The sequence below is a fragment of the Drosophila teissieri genome, chromosome 2L, assembly GCF_016746235.2.
Source record: "Drosophila teissieri strain GT53w chromosome 2L, Prin_Dtei_1.1, whole genome shotgun sequence".
Lineage (NCBI taxonomy): Eukaryota > Metazoa > Arthropoda > Insecta > Diptera > Drosophilidae > Drosophila > Drosophila teissieri.
Window position 1 is genome coordinate 24,791,732 of NC_053029.1, and position 17,838 is coordinate 24,809,569.

Below are 17,838 nucleotides of genomic sequence, written 5' to 3' on the forward strand. Positions count from 1 at the left end.
CTTGCAAAGTACCGTCGAAGAGCCTCCAGGAATTTGTCTGACGAAAGGTCGCTAACAGCTCCCAGATGTATCGCTTTTGTTGCCATACAAACAAATACACAAATGTATCATTTATACGTTTTTTGACCTCTTCCCTTTGAGCAGCGAATCTGGAACGGTCCGGCGTAGTCGATTCCAGTATTTTGAAACGAGTAATCAGCCGTTACTCGATAAGCTGGTAAATTTCCCATCAGTTGACTGGACATCTCTTGCTTGTATCGTTTGCATACAATACATTCCCTTAAATATTTCTTTAAGGAATTTTGTATGCCAAATATCCAGAACTCCCTCTGAATATAAGTTCTCATAATGTTAATTCCGCCGTGCAGAGTTTCTTTATGAGAATCCTTTACAATTAACCAAGTCAAATTTGACTTATCCAGTATAATTGGATGTTTAACATTATACGGTATCATTGCGTTTTGTAGTCGTACACCAACCGAAGTACGCCATCACTATCCAAAAACGGATTTAGCGCCTGTAACTTACTCTTTGGGTCTAATGGTCTTTTGTTTTTGGGTAGTCTGACTTCGTGTCCAAAATCTAGCTGTTGTTGTATCTTTACCACAGCAATCTTCGCTAGCTTTAATTCCTCCACCGTAAGATGTGACGGCTGTTGCGATTTTCCTCTCAGCTTTGTTACGAAGCGTAATACATACGCCATTACTCTAAGAAGTTTGTCGATCGATAAATACTTCGATAAAAGATGGTTTTGCAGATATTCGGATTTTATCAATGTGGATACCACAACAATTTCCGATTCCTTTTGAGTGGGCCAGTGTTGTGCATCTATAGATAGCCAATTCGGCCCTCTCCACCAAATTTCACAGATTTTAAGAGCTTGCGGTGATATCCCTCTTGAAGCCACGTCTCCTGGATTTTCTTCCGATTTAACGTAATTCCATTTGACATTGGGAATTAGTTTATTGATATCTTCCACTCTAGTTCTGACGAACCCATCTTTAGTAAGAACCCAAGCAATAGTAATTTGCGAATCACTCCATGCATGCGTTGTAATCTTGTTGCTCCATATAGCCTGCACTTTCGCTAATAACTTTGCTAGTAAATGCGCATCACATAATTCCAACTTTAGAATTTTTTTCCTGTTTTTTATAGGATTTACTTAGCTTTTTGCTGCTAGCAAAGTAACTCTGCCGCCTACTTTTGTATACACAGCCGCTGCATATACTTTCTCTGATGCATCGCAGAATCCATGTAGCTCCATAATACCTTTGGAGCATGCAGTCCAGCGTGAAATGCTAATTTGTTCTAAATATGATAGACCTTTAGCGTATTCCTTCCACCAGTTAGCTAAGTTGGATTCCAATTCAACGTCCCAAGTCATCGGTAACTTCCACAGTTCCTGAATGAACATTTGCCTTGAATCGTTACAGGTGCCAACCATCCTAGTGGGTCGAAAATTCTGGACAACTTGATAACACTAACCGCTTTTATGCGTGTAGCATGGTTTCTGCCGAAAACGTAAATGTATCCTTCTTCGGATCCCATTGAAGTCCTAAGGTTTTGATCGATTCATTCTCCCCAATGCAGATTTTTTCCGTAGCACCGTCGTCCTGAATGTCGGCTAAAATACGTTCGTCATTTGCAACCCATTTTCGCAGATGCATGCCGGCCTTCTCCATCACTTGTCTCAATTTCCTTTGAAGTTCATAGCACTCGTTGACTGTGTCTCCACCAGTTATGAGGTCATCCATATAAAAGTCGTCTCTTATTGTTTCTGCTAAGACGCTATCCTCTTGGCAAAAGCGATCTGCCAACTCTCGTAGACATCGGACTGCTAAGAAAGGTGCTACCGAGGTGCCATAAGTTACGGTTGTTAACTTAAATTCACATCTCTCCATAGGATATATTGGTATTCTTGGTCTTTCTCAGCAACCTTTTTTTGGCGATACATTTTTTCAATGTCAGCTACCATAACATATTGCCACTTGCGCCATTTAATTAGAATATCGAATATATCCTTTTGAATCTTAGGACCAGCTATAATAACGTCATTTAGGCTAAGTCCATTTGTCGTCTTTGCGGATGCGTCTAAAACTACTCGTAGCTTCGTAGTTAAGCTTCCAGGCCTTATGATTGCTTGATGGGGTAAATAGTATTTACCTTGACCCGTTGTCTTTACAGATTCCATGTGTCCCATCTTAAGGTATTCTTTCATGAATTCGTTGTATGCAGCCCAGTTCTTTGGGTTTCTTTGAAACTTCTTTTCCATTTGCATAAGCCTTGCCATTGCCTGTTTGCGAGAGTCCCCCAGCTTTGCCTCTTGGTGGAATGGAATTGAAACCACAAATCTGCCTTCCTCGTTGATGACAGTTGTTTCTTGGAATTTTCTTTCGCATTCTGCATTGTCTGTAATCGTCTCATAGGCTTCATCTTCCAATTCCTAAAATCGTTCCAGGTCCTTTAGTTTTATTGTTGTAGTGGCACTTATAATTTTTTGCTTTGCTGCTCGAGTTATATTTCCGGACACAATCCATCCAAATTTGATTTTTTGTCCCAAGATTCCATTCACGGTTTTTATTTTCTCCATCATAATCAGGGGAAATAGATCTAAACCTATCACCATGTCAATTCTGCTTGGCTTGTTGAATCGTGGATCTGCTAGCCTGTAGCCCTTCCACTCTTTGTTGATATCAATATCAAACTTTTTGCTGGGAAGGGCTCTATGGAGTGTTGGTAAAACCAATGCTTCCGTTGATGCTTTGAAGCTGCTTGGAATTTTTGGTTTGATCGTCAGGTGGACACTATTTTTTGATAATTGAGTAGTCTGGGAGATACCTTCGACCTCTATAGTACTCCTTACTCTGGGAATCCTCAATATTTGTGCTGCTTCCTCTGAAATCAGCGTCTTCTGGGATCCACCGTCAATAAGCGCCCTCAACTCGTTGTAACCTCCAGCTTTGTTTTTCACTAAAACAACAGCTGTAGCCAATAGTGTGTCTTGGCCTTGCTTAAGGCTATTGCTGTTGATACTGCGTTTTGTGTCTTCATGAAGAAGGCTGTTGTGTCTTTTGGAGCATCGATTGCATGTAATTTCCTTTCTGCAGTCGATAGCATTATGCTTTCCAAAGCATCTAAAGCACATACTGTTCTTTTGAACGAATTCTTTTCTTTTTTCGATTGATTGTGCTCTGAATTTGAGACACTTTATCATATCGTGGCCATCCTTAGAGCAAAAGGCACACGATCTAACTTGTGCTTTTCTTGTAGCAAGCTGAGCGGTATTTTTGGTAATGGCATTTACTGAGTTGTATTGTTGCTCAACAAACTCCAGTACATCTTGTAAGGACTGTATAGCTCTTGCCTTTTTTACATGCTGTTCATACAGCTGCAAGGCTTCTGGCGAAAATTTCCGCAGCAGAATTTCTGCTAAAATTACGTCAGCAGAGCTTCCTATTTTTCCTTTTTGCTTTATGATGAGTATGCTCTCGGTCGCAGTATCCAAAAACTTCGGGAGTTCTTTTGTTCGGCACGTCGTAGTTGGAACTTTTGAACTGTTCCAACTTCCTCTGAAATACCATCTCTAGTGCGGCAACATCAGATTGCAGAATGTCTGCCTCATCTTGTTCAAAGGCAGTTCTGTCATACTTGTTTTCAAGCAGTTTCAGTGTGTCCGTCACGTTGGACCAAAAACTTTTCCTCATTGCTAGCTGCTTGACTAGTTCAATCTCACTTGAACTATCCAGGGTTTCGTATATTAGGCTTATCTGTTGCCTCACCCTGTCCGCTCTTCTGTCCACCAGTTGAACCAGATTATCAACTGGACTGGAGCTCCGAGCTGATGCGGAATCAGATAATTTTGATCCACTTGGTATATTTATCTTTTCAAGTGTTTCTACCTTTAATTGCGACTCCTTGTAGGCCTTGACAGCATCCATAGTTTTAATAAATATTTTATCATTAAAATATTAATGATCGCCAACACCCAATTTTACCAGCGCATTGTTGTTAGTAGTAAATCGGACTACCAATGATTCTATTGCTGGTATGGATGCCTTATCCTTGATGGCTTGCAGTATTTCGTTCTGCAGCTCTCCTTGGTCTTGCATCAATTTCACAGATCTTTCCGACAACATCTTAGGAAAACAATCACTGTGACTTGTGCTTTCTGCTTGTATTCTTTGACGTGATCCGTTGGAGGATTTTTTGATTGGACGCCCAGTTGACCTAGCTGTGCCTCGACTCACAGCTGATTGATCATCCAAGGAAAAGCAAGAACACAATGTTTCACCTTATAGTCCTAGTACTTTAAGGCGTGGTCTTTTATTCTGTATTTCTTACCACTGGTGGGGGAAACAACAGAATTTCTCGAAGGACCTTGCTCTTTTTACTTTGAAGCGCTGGTTTTTTCTTCTGTGTTTCTTACCACTGGTGGGGGAAAACAACAAAATTTCTCGAAGGACATTGCTCTTTTTACTTTGAAGCGCTGGTTTTTTCTTCTGTGTTTCTTACCACTGGTGGGGGAAAAAAACAGAATTTCTCAAAGGACCAAAATGTTCACACTATAAACTAATGCGTACACTTAATGAGTTCAATTCGGGTGTTTGAATCTAACTGACTCGCTACTGCGAGGGCATCGCTTTTATTCATTCTTACATAGGTTCTTATCATCTAATTATATAATGCAGCGCTTGTAAGACGCTGCAGTCTGCGTTGGTCAATGCAGCTGAGATTTATCTTAAATCTATGTTTGTGGCCTATGACCGCGCTAATCACCACCATCACCATCACCACCATCATATCTCTTGACACCTCGGCAATAGACCACTGCAATCGTACTTATCTGTAGTTGCCACTTATGTTGTCCCGTGCCATGTTTATTGCAGCCCATAAATAGAACATATTTATAGTTTGTCTACTTATCATGTCTAACCACATCTTTAGACAAACGCCAAGTACAGACATAATTTAAATGTTACTATCCCAACGATTTTAAGCACACCTATAGTGGCTGAGATCGGTGAGGATATCGAAAGTGTAGGAGAATCAGAAATATAAATAAAAGAAGAGGATCTCCACGATCTTTCAATTCCAGCGGTAATAACATTACCCGAATTACTCGAAGAAGAACTTTCAGATTCAAATACTTCGAGTATACAGGAGACAGCCAAAATGACAGACTCTGCCGCAACATATGTGCGACAAATTTTGTCCACAATATCTGAGTTTGACGGCATTTTAAACTTAAATAGATTCCTCACGGCTTTCCGGCTAACAGATTTGACAAAAGAAGATCAGGAGATGCTAGCGGTAGAGGTAATCAAGACAAAGATACTTGGTCCATTATCATACAAAGTTGAAAATTAAAGGACCATTATCGGTATAATAAATGTATTAAAGGCACCGGTTAAAGGCGAATCGCCCGATGTCATTATGATATAACGATATGTCTTCATGAAAAGTACAAATAGTGTATTATTCTATAATAATAGAAGACACTATTGAGGTAATAATTACCGAGGAAATTACCAAAACAGAGGTAATGGCCGAGGAAATTATAACTCATATTATAACAATTATAGAGGCCGAGGTGGTTACCATGGTGGAAACAGAGGACGAGGTGGTAACCTCAAGAGGTAACCAAAACCATAACTATAACGCAAATCATACCCACTGTGGGTAACATCCAATCGGAAAACGAGTCTGCTCCCTTGAGCGACAATCAACAGTAAAACTATACAAAATTAATCTCAATTTAAGCATTTTTATACAATTAAATAATATGAGTACCAATTCATGGGTAACTCTTTTAATAGATACAGGTGCAGAAATTTCCCTGCTTAAATGCAGAAACAATAAACTTAACGATTTAAATACAAAAAACACAACAAATATATCAGGAATAGGGCAAGGGCATTTCAGTCTCTAGGTACACTACATTTAGAAATGTGTATTGCTAATGCAGCAATACCATATGAATTCCATATCGTACCTGACAATTTTCCTATACCAGGAGATGGTATAATTGGCTTGGATTTCATTAAGAAATACCATTGTATTTTGGAATTCCACGACCAAGAAGATTGGTTTACTTTGAGGCCCAAAAATTTTCAGGAACATAAACATTCCTATTATACATTCACTAGATAACGAAATAATTTTGCCAGCTAGATCAGAAGTGATTCGAAAGATTCAGCTAACATCTACTGACACACATGTCCTCATCCCCAACCAGGAATTGCAACCTGGCATAATAATAGCAAGTGCACTCGTAAACACTTAGAACGTCTTGATTCGAATTATAAATACAACTGAAAAAGACGCTATATACAACTGAAAAAGACGCTATATATAAACAACTTCAGAAGTATTAAAACTTCTTAAAACGATGGAAACATCGTTATTTAATCGTTAAGCAAAAATTGAAATTAAATGTTCTGAAAAGCACATGCTTAAAAATTTAACCGACGTTTTTAAATTATGTAGGCAATATAATTTAAAACTACATCCAGAAATATGCACTTTCTTTATGAAAGAGGTTACTTATTTAGGTCACAAGTGTACTGACAAAGGTATATTGCCAGATGACTCTAAATATGAGGTAATAAAAAATTACCCCCAACCAGTAAAAGCAGACGAAGCTAGACGATTTGTCGCATTTTGCAATTATTACTGAAGATTCACTAAGAACTTTTCTGAGAAATCACGCCATTTAACGAGGCTTTGTAAAAAGAATGTTCCATTTGAATGGACAAGCGAATGCAATGATGCATTCGAATATCTCATAAGGGAATTAATGAAACCAACACCTCTTCAGTACCCAGATTTCAGCAAACAATTTTGCATAACCACAGATGCTAGTAAACAAGCATGTGGAGCGGTATTATCTCAAGACCATAACGGTCAACAGCTACCAGTGGCATACGTTTCAAGAAGCTTTACAAAAGGCGAAAGTAATAAGTCCACTACAGAGCAGGCGCTAGCAGCTATTCACTGGGCAATAAATCACTTCAGACCATACGTATATGGTAGGCATTTCTTAGTACAAAGTGACCATAGGCCACTATCATATCTTTTTTCGATGAGAAACCCCAGTTCAAAATTAAGCAGAATGAGACTAGACTTGGAGGAGTTTAAATTCACAGTAGAATACCTCAAGGGGGAAGATAATCATGTTGCAGACGCTTTGTCCCGAATAACCATCGGAGAACTTAAAGCAATGAATAGACAAATACTAAAGGTCACAACAAGATCTACAACAAGACATAAAAATACCTGCGCAGGTGAAAAATTGCATGAACCAAATAAGAAAGAAAATATAAAAACGCCCAATATCTATCAGGTAGTTAATAACAATGATGCCAAAAAATATGTTATACTCAAAATAGACAAACATAAGTGCTTGTTAAAAAGAGGAAAACACATTATAACACGTTTTGATATGACTAATTTTTATTCTAATGAAATAATCGATTTAAATCAATTCATTCAATGGCTTAATGAAGGAGCAAGAATATATAGCATCATTCAAACACAATTGTCACCAAGTGAACAAATCTTCGAAGTTGTCACTATAAAGAATTGTAAAGAAAAGGGCAATAAAATACTAAAAAAATTAAAAATAGCGCTATTAAACAAGGTGACTAAGATAGATAAAAATGATAAGGTTCAAATAAAAGCTGATATAGTTTTGATAGATACCATTGGTCCACTGCCAAGATCAGAAAACGGAAATGAGTATGCTGTTACTATCATTTGCGATTTAACAAAATATTTGGTAACGGTACCTATTCCAAATAAAAATGCAAGATCAGTTGCTAAGGCGAAAATTTTATTCTAAAGTACGGTCCAATAAAAGCAAACATAACGGACATGGGAACGGAATATAAAAACCAAATTATAGACGACCTGTGCAAATATATGATGATAGAAAACATTTCTTCAACAGCACACCATCACCAGACATTAGGAACAATAGAACGAAGTCACAAAACATTCAACGAGTATGTTCGCTCATATATATTGACAAAACCGATTAGGATATATGGATACAATATTTTACTTATTGTTTCAACACAACACCATCGGTAGTTCATGAATATTGTCCATATGAATTGGTATTTGGAAGATTACCAAGACAGTTCACAGATTTTAACAGGATAGACAGAATATATCCTATTTACAACATGGATGACTATTCAAAAGAAGTTAAGCTAAGATTAGAAATAGCATATAGAAGAGCTAAAAATATGTTAGACAAGGCAAAAGCCGCTAGAAAAATAAAATATGATAGAAATAGTAGTAACTTTGAATTAAAAATAGGAGATAAGATATTACTTAAAAACGAAACGGGTCATAAACTTGACAATAATTATTTAGGACCATATTTAGTTTCAGAAATAGGAGATTATGACAACATTACAATTATAGCAAATAAAAATTAAAAAAGTCCATATAGATAGGTTAAAAATTTTTAATTCCTAATACATTTTGTTTGGTTGGCCAACCACAAATAAAAAACGAATAAAAACATTAAAATACAAAACTTTTACTTTTTAAATACAATCTAAATAAATATATTTTGTAATAATTCTTTACTCATTCATTTCAAATACTAATATACATACTTAAAAAAAAATAAAAAAAAATATATATCATAATTAGAAATATATATATATAAAAAAAAAAATTATTATATAATTAAATAAATTATGATAATAACTTCATATTATTACGTTATTTTTCAAAAGGAGGGAGATATAGTATATACGAACATACGAACCTATAGAATGTAGGAACGCACCAAAGTAATCGTGTCCTGTTAGCATCTGGGTAATGTAGTAGTTCACTTCTCCGTGCTCCCTTGCAGTCCATGCTACCAGGTTTGGTATCAGTCTTGCTGTCCATCTTCCTTTTTCTTCAGCTGCCCATATTTCTTGCCATTGTTGGAGTGTTTCATCTCTGCTTCGTGCGATTAACGCTCTCGTCGTCTCTCCCGCCTGTCTCATCTCATAGATCCGTTTTCTCGCTTTGGCTACTAGATCGATTGGTATCGCGCCTCCGATTACTGATGCAGCAGGGCCGGATACCGTTCAATACGCGCTCGCGATTCGTAGAGCCATGGTTCTTTGCACCTCCAGTAAAGGTTTTGACCTGCAGGCTGTCTCCAGGGTGCCAGCCCAGACCTCACATCCGTACAGCATGATTGCGTTACTCACCTCTATCAAGAGTTTCCGCCTTGATTGTAGAGGGCCGCCTACGTTTGCCATAAATCTGCTAAGCGACTTAGTCGTCGCGGTTGCACGTTTCCTCGTCTCTTGTATGTGTGAGCTAAATGTTAGTTTTGAGTCCAGTCTAACTCCTAGGTACTTTATATCCTTCCGCGTCCTTATTACGTTTTCCCCAACTCTCATATCTATTTCTAATGGTATCCGTTTTCTGGTAACTAGCAGGAGCTCGGTTTTTTCGTCAGCCAGTTTCAGATCGTGTGAGTTCAACCACCTTTTTACTCTCGTCATTACTTGTGTCAACTTGCGCTGTGCGTACTCGGTATTTCGAGCTGTAATGACAGCGACTATGTCGTCTGCGTAGCCCACTAAAAACGTGTCGTCCGGCATTTCTAGATGAAAGATTTCGTCGTAGCTAATGTTCCATAGCTCCGGTCCAAGTATTGATCCTTGAGCTGCTCCTGAAGTTATGTCTATACATTTCTCTCCTGCATTTGTTTGGTACAGTAGCCGTCTTTTGTCAAGATAGTTTTGTATTATCCGCATTAGGTATCCTGATATTTGGAATCGTCTTTTCAAAGCATCAATTATGTTTCTCCATTAAACACTATTGAATGCGTTTTACACGTCGAGAGTTGCTAAAAGTACTACCGGTCTGGAGAAGTGGTTGCCTTGTTGGCTGCTGAGGGCTTGGCTAACGACTTCTTGTATTGCTCCAATGGTCGACCTGCCAGGTCTAAAGCCATGCTGCCTCGGGGAAAGGCCACCCCCTCTTTCGATTGCTGCTGATAGTCGCGGCATAATCATTTTCTCCATTAGTTTCCCGGTTGTGTTTAGCATGCAAAGTGGTCCATAAGCTGACGGGGTTAAGGGATCCCCTTTCCTTTGCTTATCAGGACTAACCGTTGCAGCTTCCAGGTATCTGGAAATTTCCCGCTGGTAATGCACTCGTTATACATATCCAGAAGGATTTGGGGTCTGTTCTCGGCAATCACTGTTAGGACCTCTGCTGGGATATTGTCGGGTCCTGGGGCCTTCCTCCTTTTTAGCGTTTTTGCCGCTCTCTGTAGTTCATCTACTGTGAAGAGCTCGACTTGTTCTTCTGCTATTGGTGTGGTACTTCTAGAAAAACTATATATGTGGTCGGGGAATAGTGCTTTAACTATGTGGTCCATTTGTCCTTCCTCCAGGTCCGGTGTTGTTCTTCTTGCTCTAAGCTTTTTCATCACAATTTTATACCCCATACCCCATGGGTCAGTATTGACGTCGTTGCAGAGGCTTTTACATTTCTCCGTTTTACTTTCCCGAATGGCAGTGGTCAAGTCCTTCTTGGATTTCTTAAACTGACTTTACTGTTCTGTAAACTGTCCTCTCCGTCTAGCTCTAGTAAGGCGGGGTCTGTTTTTGATGCACGCTTCTCTGAGAGTTTTTATCTCATCTGTCCACCAGTACACTTCTTGGCCTTGTCTTCGAGGGTTGCCCATTTTTGGCATTGCAGCGTTGCACGCTTGCCATGTTCTGGTTGACTAAGTCTCCGCCTGCCACTCTGTCGATTTTGTCTTGCGTCGATCTCTAGTATCAGCCGTGCTTTGTCCAACCGCTTAACATTCCACCCTTTTCTATTCGGTGCTACTGTCGTTACCGCGTTTTCTGCTATGTTAAACGTTATATAGTTATGGTCACTTCCGTTGTAGGTGTCAAGAACTTTCCAGTCTGTGATTGTGTGTGCGCCGTTTTCTGACACTAGTGTTATGTCAGGGATTGTACCCTCGTTCCCTAGTCAATTGAATGTTGCTGTTGCTCCTACATTTGCAGTGAGTATTCCGATTCTTGCTGCCATATAGAGAACTCTACGGCCTCGAGAGTCGGTTGACGGCATACCCCATTCTATAGCTCTTGAGTTAAAGCCACCTGCTATTATAAGGTCGCCTCTTATTTGCCTTGCGTTGTCTTCAATACCTTCAAGTTTCGTCTGGAAAGTCTGAATATCGTCACTTGGGCTCAAGTAGCAGCTAGCTATCGTCCAGTTTCTGATTTGTGTTAGGATATGGCATCTTCCTCTTTTGTCGTTTCTGTGTGGAACCGTAGTAGGGTCGGGGATCCATATTGCCGCCGTCTGTGTATCGTCTTCTAGCCAAACCCCTTCCTCCCGTCTCTTATATTGTTCGGAAATGATAACCACGTCGATTTGGGTTTCTAGCACAATTTGGTGCAGCAGGTCATTTGCCGTTCTGCTTCTATGCATATTAGCTTGAAGAATCTTCATGGCTTTCCTCTTCTGGCTACGCTAGAGCAGTTCGCTGTCTCAGGGAGGTGTCCAGCGTCGCTCCTGTTCTCCGATGCACAGATACAACATATTTGTGCCTTTGTGCAAGTCTTCATTTTATGTCCGTTTTCACCGCATCTCTCCTATCCGGTCCGTGGCAGTTATTTGGCAAATGTCCGACCCCATAACACTTAAAGCATCTCTTTATGTCAAGACACCGCTTAACCCGGCAGCGGGTCCATCCTATTTTTATTCTCTGCTCCGCCAATATCTTTGACGCGTCCCTAATAGGTAGTGTAACAAAGGCTCGCCTTTGTTCTGACCTATTTACTCCTGTCAGGTCTATTAAAATTTCTTGGCTTGTATCGTCTATTCCCTCTCTTATTGCTGAGATTATTTCATGCTGTCAATATCTCTTATTTCCAGTTTGACTAATTGCTTCATGGTCTTCACTTTAGCACACTTATTGAGTGTATCCTTAATGACATCGCACAGTTTTTCCGTTTTGCTTCCTTTTGAAAGTTCCAGAAGCATATCACCTGACTTGGTTTTTTTAACCGACTGTATATTACTGTCGGAATCCTCTGGTTTCAGGTTTTGCAGGTTGCACAACACCTCGGCATAGCTCTTTCCCTCTGCTGGTCTGACTAGCACAGCTTCAGGGCGAGTTCGCGTTCTTGCGCTAGGCTTGATTTTTGTTTTCTCAGCTCCACTGTGCCTTACGTCCGCTTCTTTAGTGTTGCTTTCCTTTTTCCCCTTCTTATATGTGACCGTTATATGTGACCGTCATTTGTCTGCTTATTTCGGACTTTCTTGCTCGGCTCTTGCGCAGCCGGGCTAGTGGCCGTCCTCTTCTTCAGTGTCGAAACTGGTGTTTCGCTCAATAAATTGCCGGATGTATTTTCTTTGGCCTTCCTCGATTCCTTTGAGCGCTCTAGTTCAGCAGCTTTCCAGCTCGATCGATAGTTTTCTATGACATCAAAGAGCTCACTCATTTCTGAGGTGCCATCCTTGACGTCCATACTGATGTTCCGTTGCTTCTGCATTGCTATCTTCATTTTCCTTAGAATGGCTTTGCATTGCGTTAAGGCCTTCTCTTCTAACGCCTGCATCTTATATATAAGCTCCTGTCGTGGGGAGCATGACGTCGAGGTCTGTGTGAACAGGGCAGTCGGTTGCGGCGGGTGGGGGGTTATTTCACCTTCAGCCTCTGTTTTGTCCTTGTCCACATCGTTAGGGCTAGGGTTGGTCATCGTCGTCGCGTTGTTGTCCGGTGTTCTTGCCATCAGGCCGCTCTTCCTGAATACGTCTTCATTGTCCTTGTTTCGTTGTGTGTTGATCATCTTGTGTGAGTGGGTCCAAACTCTAGGCCGCTATCTCCCCGCATATGTGCAGTAGTCCTGATGCGCCCCCATGGGTCCCTATGCAAGCAGTGAGGTTCATGCGAGGATTAACACAGAGCTTTATGGGCAACTGTGTTCAGAGCCAGGACGGACTCTAAGCAGGATTCCTTTCAACTGCACCTGCACCAACGAGCCATCGGTGTGCGGCTCGAACGTACTTAGAGACTTGCTAAGTTTTATTTGGACAGAGGCAAGTGACGCATTATCCTGAAAGCCGGTTCAGTGAGATGACACTCTTACTTACTGAGGTAACAGAATGCCTCATTCGTCTGCCCGAGATCATCGATTCAAGTAGGAGATATAACCTAATCGTTAGTCCTAGTGGTATCCATGGTCGTGCCGTGACTAGGGATCGCGGGTGTGTGAGGCCCGTCACCCGGTTGGGGTGCCCTTGCGGGGATTATAATAATAATAATTATAATATGAATCATAATAATAAGATAACCAATAAGTAAACTTAAGACCACCCTAGATCATTAAGTCCATCCTAATCCTAAATATGCAAATTCAACAATGTACGCCTTTACGGGTCGCACTTGACTCCCATTGGTTATCGAGTATGAACTTCATACATACATATTGCAGATTTTGCTAGTGTCAGCACTTTGCAGTCACGAGCGATCGGCCTGCAGGCCACGCTAAGTTTCAGTTATAAAATAAGAATATATCAAGAAGTACACGTTGTGAAGAAAAATCAAATAAAGATGAAAATAACTAATTACGTTGGAATTAATTAACTACACAGGAAGGCAACCAGAGTCGTCTGAAGGAAACGCCGAGAAAATGAGGTCTTAGAGGTGGTGCGGAGAAACCTGGAGAGAGTGTCCCAAGACCAAGCGAGGCACTACAACCTGCCAAGGATTTGTGAAATGGTGTGGGCCCAAGAGCATCATTTATTAGGCCCGAGGTTTGATGGGCCGTACCATATTGCGGATTTTATATCGCCAGTAATCTGTAATATTCGCCACCGGAAGAACTGAAAGGAGCGCACGGTACACGTCAGCGACCTTAAGCAGCAAGATCTACCGAAGGATGATGTTGAGAACGAGGATGCGGATCCGGCGGGAGAAAACAGGGAAAGCATACAGTAGAACGAGAATACCTGAGAACGGACGAGGCTCGACAACCGTTCTAAAGAGGGAGTGAAAGGAGGCAGGCCACAAGCGAACCAAAGTACTGATGAACATTCCCAACGGAAGCGGGACAGAGGGAAAATAATGGAATAGAACAACTGTTTATCCGTCTGGCCCCGCCAAAATCAACAGCCCCACCACCGGGAAAAAAAAATGCGATCCAACAAAAAAAAAAAAAGGAGAATCAGGTCAGAAAAGACAAGGGGGTCAATAAGAATGCCGTACAATTTTTCCCGATTGCCTAACCCTCGGCCCACCCGAGCTCCAAGGTGCCGAGGACGATCGGGGAGAAGACCCGGAGCCGGTGGTCACCTCGGACGAAAGTGAGCTGGAGTGGGAGGAGGACCCGGCCAAGGAATGGAGGACCAAGAGGCTTAATAGGGCCAGGAGTGTAGCTGCTAACCGGATCCTTCAGGGTATCGCGCCGGTGTTGGAGGAGGCAAGGCGGAACCCTAGAGGGAGCGGGGAAACGTCGGCGGCCATGGCGAACGTCACTGTCAAGATGCAGAGGCTGGAGGCGACCGCTTGTTGGCAATAGGAGCCCCGCAACCCGAACGGATGGCAGCCCGGGAGGAGTACGAGGCCGCCAAGGCAACGCGCGTCCGCATGCAGCAGCAGGCGGCCATGTACGAAGTGCTGCAGCGGTCAAGGAGTAAGGAGGAGTAAGGGAGGAGGCGCCAGGAGTTTAAGAAGTCGGAGGATGAGGAGCGCGCGGCATGGAATGAGGTTACCTGGCACGAGGAGGGGGTAGCCGACGACAAGGGAAGGGTAGTAGCCGCCACCCCGCGGTACGTCCACTCTAAAGAGGTGGTAAGAATAGGGGCCCCGAAAGATTCCAGGCAGCTTGGCAGCGTAGTATGCCAAGAGAAAGTGGAGTAAATAAAGGGAAAAGGGAAATTTTAAAGAGAAAACTTACCATCACCTGAACTTCTTCCTTTTGCCGGCATTTGCTTTGTCACCATGTGCTTAGGAAAGGGGGCGCCTCGATCACAAGGCGGTCGATCGGCCGTCGATAACACTACAGAAATACTATGGTCATCGAGTGGCAAGGCCGCACCAACGGGAGTTATCGGGATCTATCGGTACCAATCGATCGACGGAACGTAGTGTGACCAGATGAAGAAAGGACGAGAATGTGGAAAGAAGAGTGGCGTCACAGAAATAAGAATTGGCGGGAAAATTTGAAAACAAAGAACGGGGAATACATTGAGAAGAGATCGTCGCAGCGGAACTCAAGACAGAGCTGTGAGCGTCGACGGGATCTCAGGAATGATCCACAGGAACCGCAGGAACCGTAAGGCCGGATTTAAATTTTTCCCGAAGAAAGAGGAAGATGTGAGGAGTTAAAAACTCCGCACAAATGCAGATGATGTTTGCATAAGGAGGGCCTGCCGTTACCAGTTACGCAACAAGTCAACGCGTAGTAACGGCAGTACGAGACTGAGGAGAAAGGGAGTTAGGAGATTCTGAACCAAGAGAAAGAGAGTTTGGAGACTCTGAACCTGAAGAAAGAGAATGTGGAGACTCTGAAACTGCTGAAAGTGAGGTTGGAGACTCTGAACCTGTAGAAAGAGAGTTTGGAGAGACAGAAGGTTAGAAGGAGAGTTACGGTACAAGCTGGACCTTGGACCGGCCCAACGGTGAAACCGTGGACTTTGGATCCGAAGACTGTAGACTAGATGGATAAACGCTGGAAGCAGGACAGTGAAGGAGAGCGAGCATACAAGTCATCAACGTAAAGAAAGGTAGCTGAGGTCCAATACGACGAAGCACGGGTAGTCCGGAAGCATTCAACGCTATTCGAAGGTCTGGCGTGCAGTTCTCCTTGATGAGCTCTAGCGTTTTCTTTTTCCCGTACCCCAGGGGTCTTATTAGGGTCTGCATCTCGATCATGTAGTCCTTGAATGCTTCCTTGAATGCGAGTTTCGTAACGTACCCCCTGGGCAGGAAGAATTTTTGAAAACAATCTATGAATTCGGCCCAGGTTCTCCAGCGTTTGTTATTCGATATGTACCATTTCAAAGCCTTTCCCTGCATTAATTCCGGCATGTTTTGCTATTTTTGCATAGTCCGGCTGGCTGGAACTGGGTGTTTCTGGACTTGGCCTCCTTTCCTACGTGCGGCTAGCTCAGTAGATGTTGTGCGTTCGTCCCTCCAAATTTATGTTAAAACGTGATCACCCGGTTACCGACGCCCCGCGCTATCGCCCGGATACGCCGCAGTCCCTGTTGCAAGACGCCCAGTAAAAGTTCCACTCTACCTTTTCTCTCTTGCTGGTGCTGACGGACCTGGGTGGTCTGCTCAGCGGCCTGGTTCCGCTGTCTCGCCGCTTTGGTCGTCCTGAGTGGCGCGGACCGTGACGCTGGGGCCCGTCACTTGGGCTAATAATTTGTCGTCGTATGCGGACTCACGGCAGCTAAGGGCTGCGATCCCCAAGGCAAACGCCTACTGGAACAGCAATACGCCGACCCCACGTCTGCTCGGACTGGTGGCGCCGGTACCACGCCTGCTCGGATCGCACGGACACACCAGGCAATCGCCGGGTTCACGTACGCAGTCTCCGACACAGTCGACCGGGTCTATACCACAATTCCTGTCGCCTCTTCGGGACCCTCTTCGGTTCGGCCTCGCCTGTTGAATGCTTCCGGACTACCAGTGCTTCGTTGTATTGATCCTCAGCTACCTGCGTCTCATCTCGGAGACTTTCATTGTCCCGAACGTCTTGACGTAGCGATCTCGTCCCTTGCTGATTCTCACGGCGCACAGTGGCGCCTTAGATACTTAAGGGTTACAAAAATCATAACTCTTGAACCATTTGAGATATTTTCATAATTTTTATACCCGGGTATACTAGATTCGTTGAAAAGTATGTAACAGGCAGAAGGAAGCGTTTTCGACCATATAAAGTATATATATTCTTGATCAGGATCAATAGCCGAGTCGATATGACCATGTCCGTCTGTCCGTCTGTCCGTCCGTATGAACGTCGAGATCTCAGGAACTATAAAAGCTAGAAAGTTGAGATTAAGCAGACTTCAGAGACATAGACGCAGCGAAAGTTTGGCGATTAATGTTGCCACTCCCACTACAACGCCCATAAACCGCCCAAAACTGTCACGTCCACACTTTTGAGAAATGTTTTGATATTTTTTCATTTTTGTAAATTTCTATTGATTTCCAAAATATCTTTTTGCCACGCCCACCCTAACGCCCACAAGCCGCCAAAAACTGCCAAACCCACACATTTGTGAAATGTTTTCATTTTGTTCCATTTTCTTATTTGTATTGTCATTTTTTATCGATCTGCAGAAAAACTTTTTGCCACGCCCACTCTAACGCCCACAGACCGCCCAAAACTGCCACGCCCACACTTTAAAAAATGTTGTTGATATTTTTTCACATTTTTGTTAGGTTAGGTTAGGTTTTGCCGGCCGTCGGTTTTATCCGACGCACTTAGACCATTAGAGGTCCATTGTAATACCGTGTGTTTTCCCTTTTTACCCGTCGAGGTTCGTGTAAAGTTAACAGTTTCCCCAGCCAAAGGCGCTGGTTAATTATTGTATCCGATGTGGATCGGTGTCGGATAGGTCGGACGTGTCTATCAGGAATCTGCTTCCCAGTTGAGTAAGTCTTTTCGATTGCAGTGCTGGGCAGTGGCACAATAAATGCTCTAACGTTTCTTCCATTTCCTCGTCCCTACAGCTACGGCAGAAATCATTATACGGGGCATTTAGTCTTCTGGCATGGGTGCCTATCAACCAATGCACTGTGATAACTCTCATGGCAGTGCTGAGGTTTGCTCTGGTCAG